Genomic DNA, 12,938 nt, shown 5'->3' with positions numbered 1-12,938 from the left:
GGAAACCAAAATTGGAAATTATAGAGTATATTATGGATATATTTATTTAAAAAAGAAAAAGTAAAACTTTTCTCAGCACACACATCAAAAGTGAAGGTTTTGGTCTCCATCAACAGATCTGTAAACAAATACAAATTCACTTTTCAAATTTATTTTATTTTTTAAAAGACATTTATTTATTTGAGAGATAACACAAGCAAGAATGGCAGAGAGAGGGATGCTTTTAAGCAAACTTTACACACAAAGTATGGAATCCAACATAGGGCTTGATCCCACAACCCTGAGATCGTAAACTGAGCCAAAACCAAGAGTCAGATACTTAGCCAACTATGGCACCTAGGTGCTTCACTTGTTTTTTTTTTTTTTTTTTCCCACTTGTTTTAATTTAAAGTGAAATGTTAAAATATGTATCTATTTTTTTTTCCTATATCCATATTTAAACTAAAGAAAAATTTCAATTAACTTTCACTCACCAGTCCTGGAAAGAGTAGGAGGGTATCACTATATAATGTAGAAAACATGTAACCTAATATTCACTTTGGAAAGTTATTTTTTCTTAAACTATTTTATGTTGTTGATGAAGGCTACCAAGTTCTGCTCATCATAATGAACCTCAGCATAAAAATATTTTAATTTTAATTCATGCTTTAACTGGGACAAACTATTAATATTTCCCTTCCTTTGGAAACATTGACTTTGATGAAAACATTGTTTATGTAAATAACTGTTCCAGACAAGGAAGTTTCCAAGGAAACATGCTTCAAATTCTTCAATAGAATATGCAAATGAAAGCCTCTTTTCTGTAAAAATTGCCTCTGAGTGAGGGACAAAGCCTAAAACAATAAGCCAATTCAAAGAGATAAAAAGAAACAAGAACTGACAAAGTAACTACAGTCATTTTTTTTCAAAGGCCATGAAAATTATCTCCTGCCTTACAGATTTTAGTGGCCAGTATCAATATTTGCCTATTGCCAACTGGGGAAACATTAAAAGTCATTTGGGTTTAAATGCTTGTGAATTTGCATGGTGATGTCTTTGCCTTTGAAGAATATCCATTCAACTAGCTGATTATTGAGATTACATTGCCTTGCCCTGTAGTTTGTGACAGTATCTTGCCCTCTTTCTATAGCAGAAATCAATGTGACTTCCCTGACAAAAAAGATAGAAACAGCAGAGACCCCCCCCCCCAAAAAAAAAACAGAGGAAACTAGACAGTTCCTACCACTTGTAGGCATTATAAAATTATATCTACAGAACACATTCACAAAGATTTATCATTTTACCCATTAAGCAATTATTTTATCACTCTATGAGAGGAGGAAGAGGAAAAAGAGAAAGAGAAATAGTAGTCCTGTAAGACATCACTGCCTCTGACCCCCATAAACCCAGCATTCAGTCATAGCATCCACCACTCTACTCTTAAATTCTCAAATCAAGCAGGTCTAGTCTTCTATCCCCTAAACATACCATGAAATTATACCTTTGCTGGTACAAAATGTACCAACTCATACAATCCATTTTGGAAGAGAATGTTATAGGCTTGGCTGTACCTGCTCCAAACTGCAACATTGGTTGTAAAGACAAAGCTGTGAATTTAGTTTTTGTTGTTGTTGTTGTTGTTGTTGTTGTTTTAGGAGCTTTTTAATATTTTGAAGGAAAAATAAGGAAGACCAAAATGAAGACCCTTTCAAAGAATTTCAAAGAGAAACAGAGCTAGCCAGCAATTAAAGCAGTAGAAAAAGCCATTATTCAGGACTAACACAATAAAGAGAAAAAGACTACAGTATAGAACTGGGCTCAATTCTAAATACGACAAAGAAAAATAAAAATTTATAGCTAAGGAGTAAGGGTGGAGTGAGGGGAGGGAGATCCTCTGGATAGAAATTTACTAAGAGGGAACATGAGGCTTACATAAGGGGGGATTCTAGCTAAGCTGACCAAACAGAATTTTTATTGAAGGCAGGCCATGGTGATCAAGACTTTACCTGGGGGGTGGTGAGGATGAAGATCCTGATCAGAGAGCAAAGGTAGAGGATTTTGGCTAATTGAACTTAGTAAAGTTCTTGCTAACATTGGGCAAGGCAAAGAACACAGAAGTCCAAAGTGAAGGCCTATTTGGGAAAAGGATTCAAAGGAAACTGACTAAACTTTGATCAAAGAGTGACTCTTCCTCAGTGCCTTTTTGTGGCAGCGAGACTCACAAATAAAGGGGAGCACCAGGGCTGCGGCAGGGGGAGGAGTGTGGGGCCCAGGCTAGGGCGGTCTGGCAGCCTGGGCAGCCAGTGGGCAGTGGGCTCCATCTGGAAAGGATTCAAGATGACCAGGGAATGAAGAAGCTCTTCCCAAAAAGGTCTGACTCAGTCAAACAGACTTCAAAGTTATGGCACTAGGGGAGTTAATTCTAAGGTGGAAACAGTATGAAGCATATGTCCAAGCTTTGTAGGGCAAGTACTTAGATCTTAATTCTAATGATGTAACTGGGTTAAGAGAGTCTGAAGGAAAACGAAAGCAACAACAAGGGCCTGCTCCTAGAGAAGACATCCTTGTAACCCGACTAGCAACCAGGGAGCAAGAGATGCAATAGTGTACCGCTCAAATCCAGTTCCTCAAGTGAGTCCAGCAGGCTAGTGCTGCCCAGCTGAGATCAACAAGACTAGGCCCAGAGATCAAACTGTTTTTCCTAAAAGTGAAAGGTGAACTGGAAGAGACTAAAGACAAACTGGAACAACCCAAAACAAACTGAGTGCCTGTAAGTTGATGCCTGGTAGGTAGACAAATCATACTCCCCAGTCAACTTTCCTTAAAAAAAAAAAAAAAAAAAAAGACTTTCCTGAGTGCCCCACTATGAGAAAGCTGTGGTGGGACAGCCAAGTACTCGTTCCACACCAAGACTCAGACTTTTTAAGCCAAAACCAGCTACATCCTTATACTATCCAGCTTGTAATGGTTCATGTAAAACTTACGAGATGAACCTTGTGTTTCAGCTTTCTTCTCCCCCCACCCCCCGCCTTGCTTCAGAGGTCTGGTGGCCTTGGACTCTTCCAAAGAAGTGGCCCCCTCCAAAATATTCCCCTTTTGGAACATGTAGACACTTGAGCAATGTTTCTGTTTGAAGAAAATAGAGGGAGAAACAGAAGTCTTAAGTCTGTGGCACACAGTTTGGAGGAATGAAAATCTAGAGACTCAAAATCATGAATTGAACATGTAAAATTCCAGTAAAATGTAAAAATGGAATATGCATGGCTCTTAACCATGAGCATAGTGACTTAGAGACACTGTATTATCAGTTTTGCCAATAAGACTGTGAACTTGGGGATTATTGTTGAACTTCTGGGTCAAAACTCAAAAGTGATGAATTTTGCCTTTAAAGAGTTTATTAAAAAAAATTAAAGAGTTTATTTGCTAAAAACCAGCTTAATAGTCATGAGAGAATTAAATAATAGATGTCAGTACAAGTAGTTCATATATTTAACCATTTAGTTTGGGGCTCTGTATTACTTGATTGAGCCTTAAATCAATGTGGTTTTAATCAATGGTTATTCTTTGAATGGTTGCTAACGCTGTAGATAATCTTACTGAGGACTGTACAAACATAAAAGTGTGGTATCAAACTTCAGGTTGAAACTGTTTGAAGCATTATAAACATTCATTTCACTATTAGATTGTATAAGGATATTGGCTATGATGAGACTTACTGTGTTATTTTTTTCCGTAGTGAAATTAAATCCCCATTCCATTCAACAGGCGCATGTTGAAAGAGCATTATCATTAGTGTTAACAGGGGAATGTATTTCCTTCACTGTATTTGTGCCTTTTGTATTGCACTCTTGATATTAAATTAAATGTGCCTTGAAAAAAAAAAAAAAAAGAGAGAGAGAAACTCTTCATCAGGCCCTAGGGGTCAGTAGGGGTAATTTTACTAAATGTCACTGCTAGGATCTTGCACATTTTGCAAAAATAAGAGGATTTCTCTTAGGGAATGGGTAAACAGTTCAGTACACAGAGAAAGCAGACACTTGTATAAAGAGAAAACTAAAACATTCAGAAGGGATAGTCAAAATGTGTGCCAACATCTGCTATGAGATAAAAGAGGAATGGAGAAACACTAGGTAAATAGAGTATATAGACAAGATGGTTGATATCTGAGTTAGAATTATCCCTGAAGCAAACGCAGACAGAAGTGTTTGTAATAGTGTTTGTAAAGTGATTTGTCTGGGAAGTGATCCAGGTTAACACTTATAAGAAGAGTGGAGAGAAAAGAAAGCCAATAAAAGATGCAATATGAATAAATGACCACTGTGGGCAACTGAAACCAAATCCTCCTAAGGAACTGTGGGAGAGGTAGAGAACATGCTTCAGGGTTATCCCAAACGAGAAGCAAGGAAACTGGGAAAGTTCCACATCACCTCATCCAGTATCTTTGAGAACTGTTTCTGGAGACATTAACATTCCAGCACTTTAGGTGTATACTGAATTGGAGCCAAGCAAACTACTCTAACACACAAAATGCCTGCAAGGAGAGAGTCATGTGTGTTTGCAAAGAGCAAGCCTCAGCATTTAGAATGAATACCACGAGGGTATGGATGAGCCAAAGTTAGAATAACTGACACATGATCCAGTCACACTTAATGTAACACATCCCATAAAATTGAGGACCCTATTGTCAGGTGGCTAAAACCGAGAGCCCTTAAACTAAGTTCTATATGGTGATTAATAGAAAAAGAAAGAAAATGCTACATTCAGAGAATATGCAGAACATAGCAAAAGAGCGCAGGAGAAGAATGGAACACAGTACCAACTAAAGTGCAGAGGGCCAAGAAGAGGCGCAGTAGCAGTTCCAACTCTAATAGAAGGACTCTGAAGAGAGTGGTAGTGGCGCATAATTCAAGAGCCAGATGCTAAACAAATTTAAAAGAAGCTTGGGAAACCTGCAGCCACGTTCAAAAATTATCACAATATCAATAAGACAAAATATGGGTCAGGAAAATAAAGGATGATGAGAAAAATGAACATCAAGTTGAAAAAACAAATGCCCAGGTCAAAAAAAGTACAAAGGATCCACCTTTCATAAACTTCCCTGATACATCATAATGACAAATAAAATATAGAGAACCAAAATGGGATGGCCACTTTCAAACTCAAAATAAATATTTCCATTGACCAGAAATGGAATATGAATGCAAAAGAGCGTGAGAGGCTGAAGTTTTGGAACTAGAAAAATAAACAAAAAGATATACAACCTTGCTACAGGAGGCTGAACCAAACTAATCACAGGCTTTGTGAATAGATCTGATATTTTCAATATCTCTGTCTGCCATGAACTGCTAATTGTTATCATTTGACTTGGTTCTGAAATGGAGGATCACAGAACCGGCTAGAAGTAAATGAAAAATGCTTGGCAGGGTGTGTAACAAAGTGGAAAAAGAGGAGAGAGGGGCAGCCCGGGTGGCTCAGCGGTTTCGCACCACCTTTAGCCCAGGGTGTGATCCTGGAGTCTGGGGATCAAGTCCCACGTCGGGCTCACTGCATGGAGCCTGCTTCTCCCTCTGCCTGTGTCTCTGCCTCTCTCTCTCTCTGTGTCTCTCACGAATAAATAAATAAAATCTTAAAAAAAAAAAAAAGAGGAGAGAAGAAGTGAGGGATGGGGAGAGAGAGAGAGGGGAAGTTCTAAAATGCATGAAGAAATATAACATTAAAAGACAGCCAAGGACATCAATAATTAGAATGTAAATTCATTCCAATTAATTTCAGTCTGTATTTAAAAATTGGGGAAAGAGTCTAAAATAAACTTGTTGAATATTTGCAATGGAAAAAGCAAGCATTGTTCTCTTTAAACTTAACAAATTGCAAAACTTAGAAATCCTTAAGAAATTAAATTGTGAATATAAAAAGATCATTTAAATATACCAAAAATGAAAAATAATGTCATTAAAATAAAATGCAAGGATAGTCCGGGTGGCTCAGTGGTTTAGCACCGCTTTCAGCCCAGGGCTTGATCCTGGAGACCCAGGATCGAGTCCCACATCGAGCTCCCTGCATGGAGCCTGCTTCTCCCTCTGCCTGTGTCTCTGCCTCTCTCTCTCTCTCTCTCTCTCTTTGTGTCTCTCATGAATAAATAAAATCTTCAAAAATATATATAAAATAAAATGTAATATGTGTGATTAACATAGAAATGGAAACAACTACGAAGTGATCGGGAAAATAAACATAAAAGAAGGAACTCATCAAGAGTTCAGTACAGTTCAGAAAATAATAAAAATGACAAAGCAGTGAAGAATATAGGAGACTGAAAGGCTAAAACACTTGTCCAATTGGGGAAGCTGACAGACGTGTGATATTTGAAGAGATAAGTGCTTCAGAATTCTCCAGAACTGAAAAAAAATGCATGTGCCTTCAGACTAAAAAGTGCCCTCTGATTTGTTGGCAACTTCCATACATAGACATGACATACTGATGCTGTAAAGCATTGGGGATAAAGTGACACTCGTGGAACCTACCAGAGCAAAAAGGACAAATTACTTACAAATGACACTCAGAAAGAAGACACACTTCTCATCTGCAACAATGCATTTCAAAATTCGGTGGAATAATTGTATCTGAGGACAGAAAGAAGAAAAAAAAATAGAAAACTGTCAACAAAATTTATACTTAACCAAACTATTATTCAAGAGTGAGGGCAAAATAAAGGTGTTTTCAAACACAGTAGGTTCATTTACCTACTAGCCATTCTTTAATTTTCTTAAGAAAATTAAACTATGTATTTTATCAGAAAAAAAGTGAACAAGGAGATAAAGTAGAGAAAATAGAAAAAATAGTCAGCATTAAAATTGATAAAATACTGTCTGAATTCAATTAACTACATTTGAAAAATACTAACTTTGTGTTTTAAAGTGGGGGATTAAAAGTCTTTGCTAAAGTAACAAGATAAGGAATTTCAGGGGTTGTTCGATGAGCAAATCATGCTAAGATCTTTTCTCCTTTTTAAAGATTTTATTTATTTATTCATGAGAGACACAGAGAGAGAGGCAGAGACACAGAGAGAGGGAGACACAGGCTCCCTATGGGGAGCCCGATGCAGGACTCGTTGCCAGGACCCCAGGGTCACGCCCTGAGCCAAAGGTAGAAGCTCAACCACTAAGCCACCCAGGCGTCCCTAAGATCTTTATTATTGTGTGGTGGGAAAATAGAAATATTAAAAACAAGATAGGTTTGAATAAAAAAATTGTACTTATTTTGATTTAGGATTAAACAAAAAAAATTAACTGCCAAATCCATATAAGAGAAACTTAAACAAATATACATATTTGAATATGTAGGTAATAATCTGTATTCTACATGTCTCAACAAAACAACACAGATAGTTGGAAATAAAGGAGTTAAAAAAGATACAGCATGCAAATACAAAGATATTGAAGCAATATTGATATTGATATCAGGAAAAACAGAATTTTAAGCAAAAAACATTCATTGGAATAAAAAAGGTTGGCATACAATCATAAAAAAAATAATCTTCCAAGAAGGAAAAATAATCATGAAATTGTATGCACATAAGTATACAGGCCTGAAATATAAAATGCAAAATCTGCTTGAATTACCAATAGAAACCTTAAAAAGCCAGAAACATTATATAATTTTTAATGACAACTGATCAGAAATAAATAGAACAAGCATAAAACATATAAGAAGGGCTATAAAAGTTTTTCATATAATTGTTTAGAATATTTATTAAATATATGGAAGCATTCCCAACTTATTTTCCTCAATTTTTCTCTTTTCCCTTTAAAAGTCATCACTTTTATCTGAACACAGGTATTAATTGTTTTTGCTGCAATAACTCAATAAAGAGTAGAAAAATGGAAGAAACCAGTAACAGTTAAAGAACTTTATTTTGTAAATATATATATGTATATGTATATATGTAAATATATACACACATACATTATTTACTCATTTTCCACTCAAAAAGGTGATTTCCATTAATAATTCAAGGAACAAATCTGAATCTTATATAAAATATTTCTAAGATAGGATACCATCCAACTAACTTAAGAGTGTAGCCTTAATGCTAAGACTGGTTAGGACACTTAGAAAAAAGGAAAATTGAATATCAATATCTTTTATAAGCGTATTTGCAAAAATGCCTTTTTCCCCCCAAACTCTGACTTAAGTAAGTCATAGTCAGCAGTATCTTAAACACACATATACATTTTTGTCTAGTTTGGTTTTACCATAAGGAGAATTGAATATTAATGTAAGATACCATTGTCTCCAATCGAAGGAGTAAACATATATGACAATCACAATAGAGAAGTACCCTGACCAAATTCAACATTAATGGTTTAAAAAAAATAAAATAGAATTTAAAAAGAATTATTATATCCTGGAAAAGGCAGTCTTATAAAAATCAAATATTAATGAAGGATACCATAGACTCAAATTTAAAGAAAACCCATATGACAACCTCAATAGAGAAATACATTTGGCCAAATTCTACATTGATGGTTTTTAAAACATACACACACAAAAACAGAATTAGGAGAGAAGCACTACATCCAGGTAAAGGAAGCCTTACAAAAATTCTTAGGAAACATAATAAATATTGACATTGAAGTCAGGAGAACAAGGAAGCCTGCTATTACTATTCTATTGAACATCAGATTGGTGGTATCAGCCATTTCAATAAGACAAAGAATCAGAAAGTTATAAGAATATTAATGAGAAGATAAAACTGACCATATTTTCAGAAAACATGCTTGTTTAATTAGAAAATCAAAAGCAATCTAGAGTCACATTGTTAGAAATAATAAAAGGCATTACAAAAAAAAGCACCAGTAATCATCTACTACAACATATAATAGAAAATGAGATTTGATTTTCAGTAGCAATAAAAAAGTAATTTATAGTTTCAATACAATTCCAAACAAAATCCTCATCATGGAACATGATTTTTCTATTCCTATTTTTTCTGGGTTTTTTTTTTTTTTTCCTCTCATGAATTTCTAGCCTCTTTTAGATTAGAATCTTGGACTGTCATTACATTCTCCTGTTAGTTTGGAAATTATATGCTTAGAGTTTAACAAATTTATATTTATTGTGATTACTGCTATGTTTAGATTCATTTATACTAATTTTCTATGTGCTGCTATGGACTTGATTTTTTAAAATTTAAATTTAATGAATTAACATAGTTTATTATTAGTTTCAGAGATAGAGTTCAGTTATTCATCAGTCATAGAACACCCAGTGCCCATCACATCCTATGCCCTCCTTAATGCCCATCACCTAGTTAACCCATCCCCACCCTACTCCCCTCAGTTTGTTTCCTAGAGTAAAGAGTCTTATGGTTTCTCTCCCTCTCTGATTTCATCTTATTTTATTTTTCTCTCCCTTCCCCTATAATCCTGTTTTGTTTCTTAAATTCCACATATGAGTGAGATCATATGATAATTGTCTTTCTCTGATTGACTTATTTCACTTAACATTATACCCTGTAGTTCCATCCATATCATTGCAAATGGCAAGATTTCATTTTTTGGACGCCTGAGTAATATTGTTACACACACACACACACACACACACACACACACCCCACATCTTCCTTATCCATTCATCTGTTGATGGATATCTGGGCTCTCCCCATAGTTTGGTTACTGTGGACATTGCTGCTATAAACATCAGGGTGCAGGTGTCCCTTCGGATCACTACATCTGTACTTTTGGGGTAAATACCTAGTAATGCAATCCTGGGTCATAGGGTAGCTCTACTTTCAACTCTTGAGGAAGCTCCATACCGTTTTCCAGAGTGGCTGCACCAGCTTGCATTCCCACCAACAGTGTGAGAGAGCCTAGAATTTTTTTCCTGTTTTCTTTTTTTGCTTTCACTGATTTTTTATATTCTTTGAGATTAGAGTTTGTTTTTTTTTTTTTCATCACATTTTTCCTTCTCCCGTCAGTATACATTTTCCAGTTACCCTTACTATTTTAAGATGTATATCTAGCAAAGTCTAAAGTGTTGAATCTGATGGTAAAGTCTATTGTTTCAGGGATCCCTGGTGGGTTCAGCGGTTGAGCGTCTGCCTTCCACTCAGGTCATGATCCCCAGCCAGGATCGAGTCCCACATCAGGCTCCCTGCAGGGAGCCTGCTTCTCCCTCTGCCTGTGTCTCTGCCTCTCTTTCTCTGTGTGTGTCTCTCATGAATAAATAAATAAAATCTTAAAAAAAAAAAGTCTGTTGTTTCATCTGGCTCTCTCCTATGGTCTCTTGTGTGTGTGTGCGTGTGTGTGTGTGTGAGAGAGAGAGAGAGAGAGATTGAGATTTTTCAACTTTGCACTCATATTTCTGTACATTTGATATGAGAAAATTATTTGAGGACCTGCTTGAAGTTTTATTTCTCTAGAGAGAAATTGTATTTGTGTTTGGAAATTGCCTGGAGGCACCACCAATCCTAGACAATTTAAAACGATATTCTCCATTTAAATGTTTTAGACCAACACGATATGAATTGGCACGTTAAATCGGCTTGAGGGATAGTTTTTGGATATAAATTCTCATATTACTTTTTTTCCTTTTTCCCAGAACAAAGGTTGAGATGCCCTCATTGTTCCCTTCAGCATTGCAGGTTCCTTTCTCTTTACCCTAGACCCTTACACTGGGGTCTCGGCCATGTGCAAGTGTCTCTAAGGAGACTGTGCATCCTGATGGGTTCTAGGCTTTATAGTCTATTGCCTGCAATCTGTTTACCCTTCCAAGGGTATGCTTTGGATCCTTCAGTGTGAAAGCAAGTTTGGCTCTTCCGTACTTCCGGTGTTTCCACCTTCATTTTATTATTTGTCCTTTTTACTAGAATTTTAAAAGATTATTTATTTATTTATTCATGAGAGACAGAGAGAGAGAGAGAGAGAGAGAAGCAGAGACACAGGCAGAGGGAGAAGCAGGCTCCCTGTGGGGAGCCCATTGCAGGACTTGATCCCAGAACCTCAGGATCATGACCTGAGCCAGAGGCAGATGCTCAACCACTGAGCCACCCAGGCATCCCTATATTTGTTCTTTTAAAATTCCTTTCCTATTGCTATTTATTGCAGCCATGCAATGCATTTGAAGATAGCTAAATATTTATAAAAGCATAATAATTATTTTTTGGAGAATCTTTTAGGGTATCTCACCCACCATATTTTTAGAACTAGTAGCAAATCTGTATAATATGATTGAGATCAATTAGTTATTTATTTATTTTTTTTATCTTAGGTTCCCAGTAAAAGTTTGCTTTACATTTTGGAAATCAAAACCTGAAATAAGCTAGACCAAGTGAAATCTCTAGAGATAATTATATGAGTTCCAGTTCCAATTATATGAGTTTCAATAAGTATACATTAAAAAAAATCAGTAAACTAATGTTAATACACGTTTTCAGAATAAGGACTAGCTCTGCTGGGATAGTCCAGTAACCTTGAAGTTCACAAGCCAGCACTCTATTTCCTTGTGCTTTTTGATTTGTAAAAGTTGCTAGATCAGAAATCATGAAAGGCAAAGGTCCTGAGTTCTAAGTAAAACTGATTTAAATTGAGCTTGCTACTTTTTTTTGACACTTCAAATATTGTTTATTTTTAAAATTCTAGCCCCATAAACATAATAATAGGAAAAGGCCATTGGATGATTATTTCTTGTTGATAAATAATTCATAGGCTGAAAAGTTGTTCATTCTAATTCCCATGACAAACTATTCAAAATTAGTAATTTATTCCATTGAAATTAGGTGTTTCTACCTGTGGTTTAATAGGCTTGTAATTATATAGAGGTATGTGTTTTGCATTTGAATAAATGCATTTAACTTTGCACATCTGTACTATTGTAACAAGTCTGGCTTGCCCAGTCAAGAGTTTTCACTGACTGAGAAGAATGCAGAAAACAAGTACAAAGATCACCCTTCATTGTGAAGATTAAGCTCAATTCACTCATTCAAAAACAATACTAAGATAAAACAAAACAAAAAAACAAAAACTGAATGACTTTAAAGATCCTTTTTATTTTCTCCTAATTTCTGTTTAGTAAGATGTCATTAAAAAATAGGTAGGAGCTTTACCATTGTATTTATTTAGAAATATTGCAATGTTCAAATAATGTAGGATTATTAGCAGTTAAAACTCATCCTTTCTCCAAATTTCCTAGACATCTGTGTGGATATGAGGAACTTTTACTGTGAATATGAAGTACTCTGTGCCTTTGGCATTTGCTCACCTCTTCCTTAATTTATCTGACCCCCCTGTTATGCGCTCTGTGAATCTGAGTAGAATATAGAGCCACTCAGAAGCGCTTTCTACTTTGTTTATTTACTCAATTGATGAATTTGAGGAAAGTTTTGTAGGTCAAGAAGCTCATTAAAGAACAAAAATCAACAGATCTTAGAATATTTTGCCAAAAAGATGCTACTTTCCTTCAACTACTGACTAAAATGAAGTCAACTGGAGAGCCAAACAGAACTTAATAGCATTGTATCCATATGGATTTGGGTAACAGTTTTGTTTTATCTGATGAGAAAAGAAAGATGGGGAATAATAATCATTAAATGATGGACACATTGTGCACCAGTATCTACCCAACTACTTGGAGGTATGCTAAGAATATAACTCTGCAAGTCTCTGCACACATGACCAGGGCTAAATGCTGAAACCAAAACAATAAAATAATAAAATAAAATAATTTAAGAAAAAGCTGAAACCAGCGGAAGAGACAATAATATAAAAGACACAATATTAGAATATCATGTAGAATATAGGACATCGTGTCTATTATATTACTGTTTCTTGCGGCTGATGACATGATAGGTAATAATTCCAAAGTATTTACTATGAGCTAGGCCTTTTCCATAAATCAATTCCATTTACTTCTCGAAGAACCAACAGGATACACAGGGGCATTAGTTCCATTTTATCGAGAAGAAT

The 12,938-nt window shown here is 35.6% G+C and overlaps 1 pseudogene; it reads left to right on the top strand.

Annotated features, from left to right (window-relative positions):
• The first annotated feature begins 1,495 nt into the window (after window positions 1-1,495).
• On the top strand, window positions 1,496-3,088 carry LOC112643489 (pre-mRNA-splicing regulator WTAP-like; annotated as a pseudogene).
• Window positions 3,089-12,938: the final 9,850 nt, after the last annotated feature.

Source organism: Canis lupus, chromosome 1, assembly GCF_003254725.2.
Source record: "Canis lupus dingo isolate Sandy chromosome 1, ASM325472v2, whole genome shotgun sequence".
NCBI lineage: Eukaryota > Metazoa > Chordata > Mammalia > Carnivora > Canidae > Canis > Canis lupus.
Note: the sequence above shows the minus strand (reverse complement) of the source record. Positions and strands in the feature narration are given on the sequence as shown.